We start from the raw sequence: 10766 nt of genomic DNA on the forward strand, positions 1-10766 counted from the left end.
ATAGCTTATGGAAAAGATTATATAGAAACATTAAAGATTATGTAGAAACATTAAAGTAGTATCTCTAAACCTCAGAAATGGACAATGAGTCTAAGCTTAAAATCAAATTATTTTTAAGAAGTTACTTAAATATAGTAATACAAAAAGAATTGTAGAGGAAAAACATAATGCCCTGTCTTTATCTCATTCATACAAAACATTTATACTGAAATGATTAGGTGTGTGAGCAAGAGGACCAAAAAACCTCACTCAGTAACACAGGGTCTGAAAAAATGGTCAGAATAATATTTTGCAGAGCATTTCTCTAAACTAACAGGAAGGATCTTGTTCAGCGATTGGGCGTCTAGTTATTTGGAGGAATAAGCTAAAAATACAGCCCTTTACATTACAGTTTTTCTTTTTTTTTTCTTTTTTGATTATTGGTTTGTTTCTATGATGGTAGAGAAAAATAAATCATATTAGTTTCGGGTATCAGTAGCATTCCCTAATTAATATTAAATTTTTGGACTGTTATTGTTGCAATATGTTGACCTCAATGCCAGAGAAAAGAGCAATATTTTGTTTAGTGTAGCAGGATCACATCATCCATGAAGCATTATAATATATGCTCGCACCAAGATGAAATGTGTTGACAGTATGAACTTTGGGTGTGTGTTAAGAGCCCTGCTGTTTAATCTGTGGTAAATTATACTGTCTTGACTGCCAGGGTCATTTGTCAGCACATAGTGATGCCTGTTGTAAACAGCAGGGGTAGGGACATTGTTGATGGTCCTAAATGTTAATCTTTTCTACTTTTTGTCCACTTCAGGGTTTAATTGTGGATCAGTTTGAAAAGGCAAGTTATCAGCCAGTCAAAACTAATCGCATATTGTGTAATAATCCAGGTATAATTTGTCGGTCAAATTATATGTGACTTACCATCCTCAAATGCCACAGATACAAATGTTTAATTGAAATGTTGTATTCTGAAAAACACATTTTACAATAGTCTTTTTAATACACCAATCTTTTCTTGACTATAGCAGTTTCTCTATGGTATTCTATTTTCAAACCCAGTTGTTAAATTTTAATGCAATGTAACTTCATTGCATTCAGAGTAAGATCAAAGTGTTCTGGCTCTCTGTTTGATGTATTCTCCATTTGAAGTTTTCTTCCAAAGACAGAGAGTGTAAAACAAAAGTTTACATATTCCTACTTTTGTGGTAGGTTCTTCTGTTCAGTGTATTGATCATTTAATCATAAAGTAGAAAGACCTGGGTTTTTGAAACGTGCTGTTACATTGTCAATACTAGGCCAGTAGTATATTCATTGCCTCTGTGAAGGAACTGAACATGAGGACTAAAAAATAGTTCTGAAGCTAGCCATTTTCATAATGTTTCAGATTGACAAGTAATAACAGGTCATTTATTGGTTTTTAGTTTTCTTTTTTTTTAGGGTTCTACTGATACAGTCATACTCTAGAGAAGGGACACACTCAAATGGAGACTGACAGACAAGAAGTAGTATTGTTGCTGTGCTGAACACTCCAACCTCAACCCAGAACAGGAGTGATTAGCGTAAAACAAACATGAGGTAGCTCACAATGACATCACACACAGCCAAAGGGGTTGAACAAATGTTGGAGTGTATTCATTGAGAAAATAGAACCACTCAGCATCTGTTACAAATCACCATGTCAGCCTGTGTGTGTATAATGATCTGTGGAACGTGACTAAAGGCTTACTGTGATTACTCTGAGTGGGTCTTTTTCACTCTGCACTGGAAGCTCTTGGTGTTTCTTTCTTAACAAAATTAAAAGTCGCTTCTGTTCCACACTGCTCTTCTGGTCCAGGGATCAGAGAAATTAAGAAAATACCAACACCTTTGGTAGACCTGGTTGGTATGAAAGGATGCTTTCACATAGGGATTTTTAGACCAGGCCAAAGAACATACAGTAGTGTATTTTTAAGGGATTGTGTCAGAATTGAGCTGATGGAGATGGAAAAAAAGCCTGTCACATCAGTTGGTCAGCACAAACAGAAGACCCTCTTTCATCTTATTTGCAACAAAAACACTTTATTCCTGTACTATCATCCTCTTACTAAACCTTTTAGAAACTTTATTGTGCTTTAGAGTCAATCAAAAGAATCAGTTTTATGACTGACTGCAGTTCGACGTTGAATAAAACACCATGATTGCATGCTAGCTGAGCATTTATTGGTCATGCTATGTTGTTATCATATCAAATACTTATATTTTTATTAACTACAGTGGTGATCAAGGATATTTGTAGGACAGATAGGAATAATCCAAAATAACTTATACTGTAACACCATGTATTGTAGGAAGGCACAGCAAAACAAGTTAGACATGTAAGCATACCACATTGGACAGTAGACGTGTGCATTAGCTTGGAAAAAGTGGTGAGTTGACAATATGCAACCTAAATCTTATTTCACCTCGACTATGTCAGTTTCGCACTAGCTTAAATACCACTAGACCTACAGTACATGAAATGTCAGTCTGAAGTTTGAAGCTTAGGCTTAAAGTGAAAGAGGGGGAGAGAACAAAAAAGAACAACATTTTAATGTATGTAATGTACAAGTATAGCATTCAACCATACATATACAAATGCAGAATTTTTTTTTTGTTTGTTTCAATGCAATTATGCTTTGTATGAAACTGCTTGTGCCATATGTACATTTTTGAAGCAGTGCTTTCAAACTGCAATATAAATAATGGGTTATATCGTACTTTCCTGAAGCACCAAACTGATTTCATGAAGGAGCCTTTTTAGGACAAGTTCTGTCATATCATAGAAGTCTCTGTCTCTTCTAATATGCTGAGTGCAGGGGCATCAGAAGTTTTTAATTCAGTGTTCTGCTGCATCTTAACTCAGCCTTCTGTGTCTGTGCCATCACCATCTAAATAAGTCAAGTGACAATGATTTCCAACCGCTTTGACTTTTGCCCCCAAGTTGACAATTAAGTCTTAGCTTTCGTATTTATCATAAAAAGTCAAGCCATGAATTGGATGCTTAACTTACTTTTAATGTTGGAAAATTATGCATATTGCACTGTGTAAGATTGAGTCTTGCTATTAATCAATCATTAAAACTACATCAGTTCTATTCAAATGGTACATGTGTGACATTAAGTGTGTTTAGGACCTGCAATTTCTCGAACTGTCTAAAAAGTACTTTGCAACATGGTTTATGTATTGATCAAACTGAATATCCTGCAAAATAAATGTGCAAAAAATCAGCTTTGAAAAATCTTTTGATTCCATGCCTATTCCCACATGCAGGAAAACGCTCAGGAGAAAGCAGAAAAGAAGTGAAGTTTATTGAAAACAATGATAAGTGTGCAACAGAGAATGTAATCCGGGTGGAAATAGTAACAAGAGGAAACTGCGAGCCCTGAAACAGTGAGACTGGTAAGTTTTATGAATCCAGAGAGTGGTTAGAGGGAGAAAAATATGTTTACAGAATGGAGAATTATGATCTCTCAGGGGAGAGGATAAGCAGTGGATGGGGTTGTGCTGCTTAAATCTTATGGGTGTTGATAACTGTGTGGTGCAGGGTGAACAGGTAGTGCAGTCTAGAGTCCTGCACGGGTCGAGTTTTACCAACCTGCACCCGCCACGAACCCGTTAGGAAGACTACCGAACCCGACCCTTCACCCGCGGATATCTTCAATTCAAATCCGAACCCGACCCGACCCGTTGATATTTAACCCGCAACCCGACCCGTTAACACATCAAGTAATAGGCTATAGTACGCTGCGCTGCAGAACAGCGCCATTAACACTGCAGCAGACGTGTATGCACTGACTGTGGCCTTTTTGGAGGGAAGCCCACACTGCCGGCAGGGCTTTAAGCTACAACAAGGGTGACCCCAGTGCCTGATTAATATAACATTTCTGATGTCCATAACAACACGCACGCATAAAAAAAAAATCACCAACTACCTGCCCGCACTAAAAAAATATCCGCCCAACCCCCGACCCGTTTATTTTTATTTAAGTATTTTTCACCCGCAAAAGAGCATTTTTGCGGGTGACCAGTCGGGGACCCGCGGGTACCCGACCCGTTGCAGGACTCTAGTGCAGACAATACATTGTGGATGGTCCTGTAAGCTGGAAGAAAGCCAGTCGTGGGAAGACAATCCTAGTACCAACAGATGTCTCAGATGAAGCAGAGGTAAGTTCCTGAATGAAAATACTCAGAGAAACTGGAACACAGTAATGCCTTTTAGGGGCCAAAGAAAAAAGCCTACCAAGTTGTGAGAAGTGAGAAGCTTAGGCTGGTTCAAATGAATACAAAGAAGAATGAAAAGGAAAATACTCAGAAAATTTGGGAGGAGGCTTGACATTACTGATGACAGTTAACATTCACAGAGAGAGACTTGCTTCCTTCTCCTTTTATGCTGTCAGCTGAATGAGACTGATTGCAATAAATAAACTGCACCTGTGAGGTGGTACAACAAGAGTGGTATGCCCAGCCAAGCCAACAACAGGGAAGCCCTTTAATGAATAATCAACGGAACTGGAACCAAGCAGATCACAGAACCAAAAACGCCATTTTCCTGACAGTAAAAAACATAATAGTAAAATATCTTTGTGCAGTACAGTAAAAAGAACCTTATTCAACTAATCTTTGCAAAAGTATATTCTCATGTAATCATTTGCCTATCCCAGACACTATAGAGCATAAATATGTCTAATTGACATATTTTTTAGTTTCACATCCAGCAGGCTTTTATTACAAATTCATGCAATGTTTTTATCCACTATCCAAATACCCATAGGACTAATAATTAATTCTTGCTATTTTTTCTGATGTAGCAAAAACCTGAAAAAGAGAACGAAAGAGCAGAAAATATGAATAAAAAACACAAAGCAGCATTTGTTTTTTCAATGATCATTGTCTTTAAATTCATACAACAACTGATAGTAATATGAACCATTCTTTTCATTCTAACAATTTTGTATAGAAAGGTTAAGAATGGCAACTAGTTTAATAATTAAACTGATGGCTTATTATGTTGTATTGCAAATCAAATATGCTTAGCATTTGGCAAAAGCTGAAGTGTGCAGTGTTGGCAATAGGCCAGCTATGTATAACAAGTGAACGCAAGCAGGTGCATTGCAACTTTTCTTTCCCTGGTGGGACAAAGAAACAAAAAAATCAATGACAATCACAGGATGCAGATAAAAACTTAGACAAAATGGCTCGATCTTAACCCCTTTGGTAAGCAGCTGTGTGAGTTCGAACAGAATGTGCAGAAGTTAAAGCACATAAGCCTTTCCTTGCAGAGCATTTCTCTAAACTAAAATGCAAAACTTTTTTTGTGTCTTGCAAGTTTCTTTCATATACTGATTAGCAGAATTCAAACTTGTTTATAACTAAGATAAAGTAGTTCTGCTGCTTTAATCTTACTGTGATATTGTCAACTTTTGCTGTGTTTACCATTACTGCAGTTGTTTGTTTGCTACAGTTTTGTTTATCCCTTGGTTTGCAGTATGCTTCTAAGCTATTGGATGCTGTTTAGTTGTCATCAAAAGGACTTTCTCTGTGAAAGTTCTTCTGTTTTGAAGGAGAACTGAATTTCAACATTAAAAATTAAATGCTATATTGCAAAACATCACTTCTTAGATTTAGGGCAAGTGTTGGAGCAGATGTTCCACCAGTGATCTGTAAATAAGTGGAATTGTAGATAAAGACACTGAGGAGGCTGTAAGATATTCAGGAAGCAACCCAACCCTGCTTCAAATCCACTCTAAGAAAATAGAGCAAAAGTAGTCAAAAACTGTTAAAGGGTATTTGATTATTGCATCTTATTTTAGTTCCACTTCCTTTCCCTTTATCCCCAGACCCTCTCAGATTTCTGCTTGATCTGGGAAGGGGGTGGGGAAGGCTGAGATATTAAATTAATCCTTGGTTGTGGTGGTGGGGGTATATTACTAAAGTATGCATAAGAGTGGAAATAATGAAAATAAATAAACATTCATAAAAAAAAGATAATAACTGATGGATTGTAGTATAGCTTGGAGACTTTTTGATTAGTGTTTCTTCTATCTGTTTTAAAAGAAAGTACAGCTCACTGCATGGCTTGCACGTTCATTGAAATATATAACAATTGTTCCTCAATCAGAACAAGTGCTTGTTTAAAATGCAAATCCGCTCTTGTCTGTGACATGCTGTAATTAGACAGAACAATGATACATTATTTCTGTGATCTTTATCAGCACTCATCAAGGGGCTTTAAGAATGGGACAATGATTGACCACCTGGTCCTGCTCCTGTAGCTAAATTTATTAAACACACTTTCTTTAGAAAATCAATGCACAATTGTATGAATTGTGCAGGGTCAGACTTATTTTTGAGAAGACATAATTAGCCTGACCTGTGACTTGCAAAAGCTTTGAAGCATTACTTTATCCGATTTCTTACACTGTAGTATGTTCTAAAGAAACCCAGGGAAGCCTTGAGTTTTTGCAGTAGTTTACTGTGTTATACAGTGATGATGTATTTAAACATTTTAAGTCTTTACCCTCTAAAAAAGGTACTTATAAAGGCTTTGTTGAGTACTACTTGCAAAATCTTAGTATTTTTTTCTCTCTCCTGAAGAGACATGTAACAGTTGCATGTGCTACTTAAAAGTTCGTTATAAAATGTAAGACGTTTTTTTAGGACATTTGCTGTGAAAACATTCAAGTGCTTAATTTTCCTTATTTGACAAAACATGCCTATTATAAGAAGACCATAGCATCCCTTTTCCATGTAATTACTTAGTAATTCTATTAAAGGGAACCATAGAATGATTAAATAGGGTACAGTATTTGGTGCTGGTCCTTAAGGTCTATGGATACGGTGTGTAACATTGGTTGGGCTGAAAATGGCATATTTGCTGTTCTATGAGCCCTAATGCAAGCCTGGTTAAGAGCCCCAGAAACTCCTCCCCACACCCCCTTTTTCTTGTTGGGCCTGCACAGTCGAAGTAGTTCTAATCCACACATGGTTTACGAATTATTGTATTGGCTGCATGCTCTCACTCTCATTACAAAAACACCTAGTCTAAAATCCAGGATAATTTATCAGACTCGCAGGCATCCGTGAACAACTGTCTATATCAAGGAGACTCCCGGAACTTCCGGGAGACGTCTGCTCCTGGCCCCCAGCCCCCAGCCCCCCTCCTCTGGCTGAGTTGGAGGAAGGGGTAACACTTCATACCTGCCCCTGCAGGGCATGACAAAAGTACAGGCCAGAACCAAATAAGACAACGTCCCTGAATTTACATCGATTCGGTGCGTCATTTGAATTTGCCCGTTTTATGGTGGAATTTTAGAATTGTGAGATTTGCAGAGAAAGGTTGTGTTCATGGTGTTTCAACTCCTCTGCACGTCAACTTCACCCACTGAGCTATCGTGTTCATTTATAACAATGTAAACTCGGTTTTGCATTCTATGACTCCTTTAAGTGTTGTAAATGTGTCAAATACTGTAGACTGAGACATTGAGACAGACATTAAGACAGACAGACAGATCCATTCAAAAACTTTATGTGCCTGTGGACTACAGGGAGGGTGGCAGTGGAGAAAACCTGCTTTTATCAATTTGGAAGATAGAGAAAACAATGCTGACAAAGAATGAAGGGGAATGAGGTTGGTGAGTGTTTTTTTTTAAAGCCATTTATATTTAAGTCTAGAATGACTGTTTCTTTGTCCTACCTCCTACGCAGACAACGGCAGCCTTCTTTTCTCTGCTCCGCCATTCTGTTTACCCGGCAGGCTCCCTTGATTCCCACACAGCCTCTCACCTCCCTCTGTAAGTAGCGCTGGGTAGCCGTAGCCTGTCCTCGCTCTGTCTCCCTGGTGTGCTTGTCCAATCTATCTATGTGCTCCTCTGCTGTCCTTCAGAGCTAACACAACCCCCACCTCCTCCATTCTCTGATGAGCTGTTTTCTCAGCGGGCTCCTCCGATCTCCCACCATGGCACCTTAGCTCCAAAGGGGCTAAGATACCACTACCCACCTCGTCCCAGTTCTGGTGCCTTCTCTACCTGTGTTCTTGCACTGTTGTCTGCTCTTGTCTGAGCTCTAGAATGCTGTCTCACCTTACCTCTGTTGTCAGAGTGTTTCTTCCCCCATCTCATAAAGGAACAACCTAGAGCTGGATCAGGTATAAGCAGAAGCATCATTGAAAGTGACTGTCATCCAGACGTAGCTTCTGGAGGGGATGGATTTATTCTCCACACTGGTTCTGATTCCGGAAAAAAATGGTGAACAAAGGACGCTGAAAGCTCAGCTTTCAAAAGTAAATAAGCACTCAGAGTCCCTCTGTAAATTCTTGTCCACCATGTTGGGATAAAACCAGCAACCTGTAGACTTGATGATGTAGAAGCTTTTGCCAGTCATGCAAATTGCTTTGCGAGACGAATTTCAAGGCAAGCAAAACCAGGCGAAACTGTTTGAATTGCCCTTCTCAAAAGCTGGCCTATGTAACTTCAGAAGTTCAGATCTATCACTGAATGGGTTTTGTAAACACTTTATGAGAGTCTGAGCTCCCCCTAAACACAAAAGCTAACTAAGTTAACAGTTATTTGTAGGGAACAAAACAGATATAAATGTACTCGATCAGACATATTTTTAGTTCTCTGATGCAGGATTTAATCTTAAGTGATAAATTTTTTACTTTTCAGTCTGATGGTCCAAAGCAGTCTGCTAAGATTCCAAAAGACTTTTCAATGTAGTATTGCCTATGGTGACCATATGTGCCCGATTTCCGGGGAAAGTCTCCATTTTGGACCACCTGTCCCCGGAAATGTCCCAGATTTTACCGTTTTATGAATGAGGAGGGCAATGTTGCGTGTAGACTGTTATTACGGTAGAAAGAAGCATGCCAGCATGCTGCGTGCAGAAACAGCTGTTAGCTAGCTGATTGGCAGCTCTTAACGTATAGATGATGACCAGAGTGCATCACTTTTAAAACAGATGGGGAAGTTCATTATCAGATCTGGTCGCAGCTGCCCTATGTTATGGTGAGTGTGTTAATTGGTTCATTATTCATTGTGATTTGGGCTTTGATGTGTTTAGTTTTAGTACTGCAAAGATCAGGACCGAAAATGTAATATAAACCAAGCTAATCAACAAAAAGTAAGACAAACAATTGGGTGCAGCTAGAATGAGTAAACAGACTCAGATAAAATTAAACAGAATGATTGAAAACATCTTGTAAGGCTTTAATCTGGTTCAGTGGTTCTCAAGGGATCAACAAGAGTTCGCCTAAGGTGTTTTTCTAACTGATCGATGACCTTTAGTTTATATCATCAGATAGTTATTTTAAGTAGAGTTATTAGTTGTTTAGTTGTTTTTTTACACTTGACTTTTGTTGTTTAAATATTAATAAATATGTAAAAATGGATGAAAGCATCACTGTCCCCATTTCCTATTTTGAATTCCATGATATGTATTTATTTTCATCTACAAGCTGGAAATATCCCCAGATTAGATTGCAGAAATCTGGTGACCTTAGTGTTGCCAGTTCCTTTAACAGCTGGGTTAGCACATACTGTATAAGAGTGGCCTTTTATAAAAGGAGTTTCAATTTAAATAGTTTAAATTTCCATTAATTACAGCATTAAATCAAATTTAGAATTGGTTAGTGTACATTCGATGTAAAAGTTAATTTTATGTATTATCAGAAGCTCAACTTAAAGGGCAATCAAAGAGCAAATGTCTTTAAAACCAAAGGTCCTCAGCTTTTTAGAGCCACAGAATTTCCTCTTGTAGAGAAACATTGACATTATATTATAACACTCATATGCATTCTGAAAAAAATAATTACTGTAATTTAATCTAGATCCCAATACACAAACAGCAACTAATCATGATGATAATCATGTGTTTTTTTTTCTTCAAGTGTGAGTATTTGAGACAGAAGAATGTGTCTTGGGGGCTGCTTGTGACTGGTATGAGGGTGTCAGGAGCTGATGCAAATTAGCAAAGTACACCAGTGTAAAACCAAATCAGAGAGAAAAAAGGAGAAAAGTAAATGAGTTGTAGAGGAAGTGAGAGAGGATTCTGGAGTGTGTGGAGTTCACAGCTCGGGCTACTTTCACACCTGCAGCCACTGAACTTGTTATGCACTCAAACACACACACACACAATACACATTCTCTATCACTCACACAAACCAGATGACAACCTCATGACACGGCAACAACACACCACAGCATACCACTTCTCTATCCACTCAATCACCGTCTCGCTAATGACATGCAAATTAATATCCTGTTGTACTCAGGTCGCATCCATCATGGTAACAAGTAAAGTAAACCAATTTCTTTGGTTGACTTTGGAAGGAAAATTGTGACCATCATTTAATTCTGTTATGTTGAAATTATTCATGTGATGTCTGCCTCTGCCCATCTTATTTTAAAAATTAAACTTTATTTTATAAAAACAAATCGAACTATAAGGCATGCTTTATTGAAAATTATTGATCAAAGCCACCACACTGCATATATTTATTACATTTATTTACTCTGTCATGTGTAAATTGTCATCTGCAAACTCTGAAAAAATTGAAAAAAGTGCCAGCTGCCTTTCCATTTAACTAAATAGAATGTGAAATTTTGTCCTCAAGTTTACAGACTGGATTGCTGAAGAGCATATTAAAATTATTGAAATAGTAAGTAGTGTACCTTTGAATTAACGCAATTTTTATCGCTTTGTGTTTGACATCAAAAGTAACTGTTCCACTTAGACTGAGAAAATGACTGATGCGC

The sequence above is a fragment of the Cyprinodon variegatus genome, unplaced genomic scaffold (genome assembly GCF_000732505.1).
Source record: "Cyprinodon variegatus isolate N-32 unplaced genomic scaffold, C_variegatus-1.0 Scaffold128, whole genome shotgun sequence".
Taxonomy (NCBI): domain Eukaryota; kingdom Metazoa; phylum Chordata; class Actinopteri; order Cyprinodontiformes; family Cyprinodontidae; genus Cyprinodon; species Cyprinodon variegatus.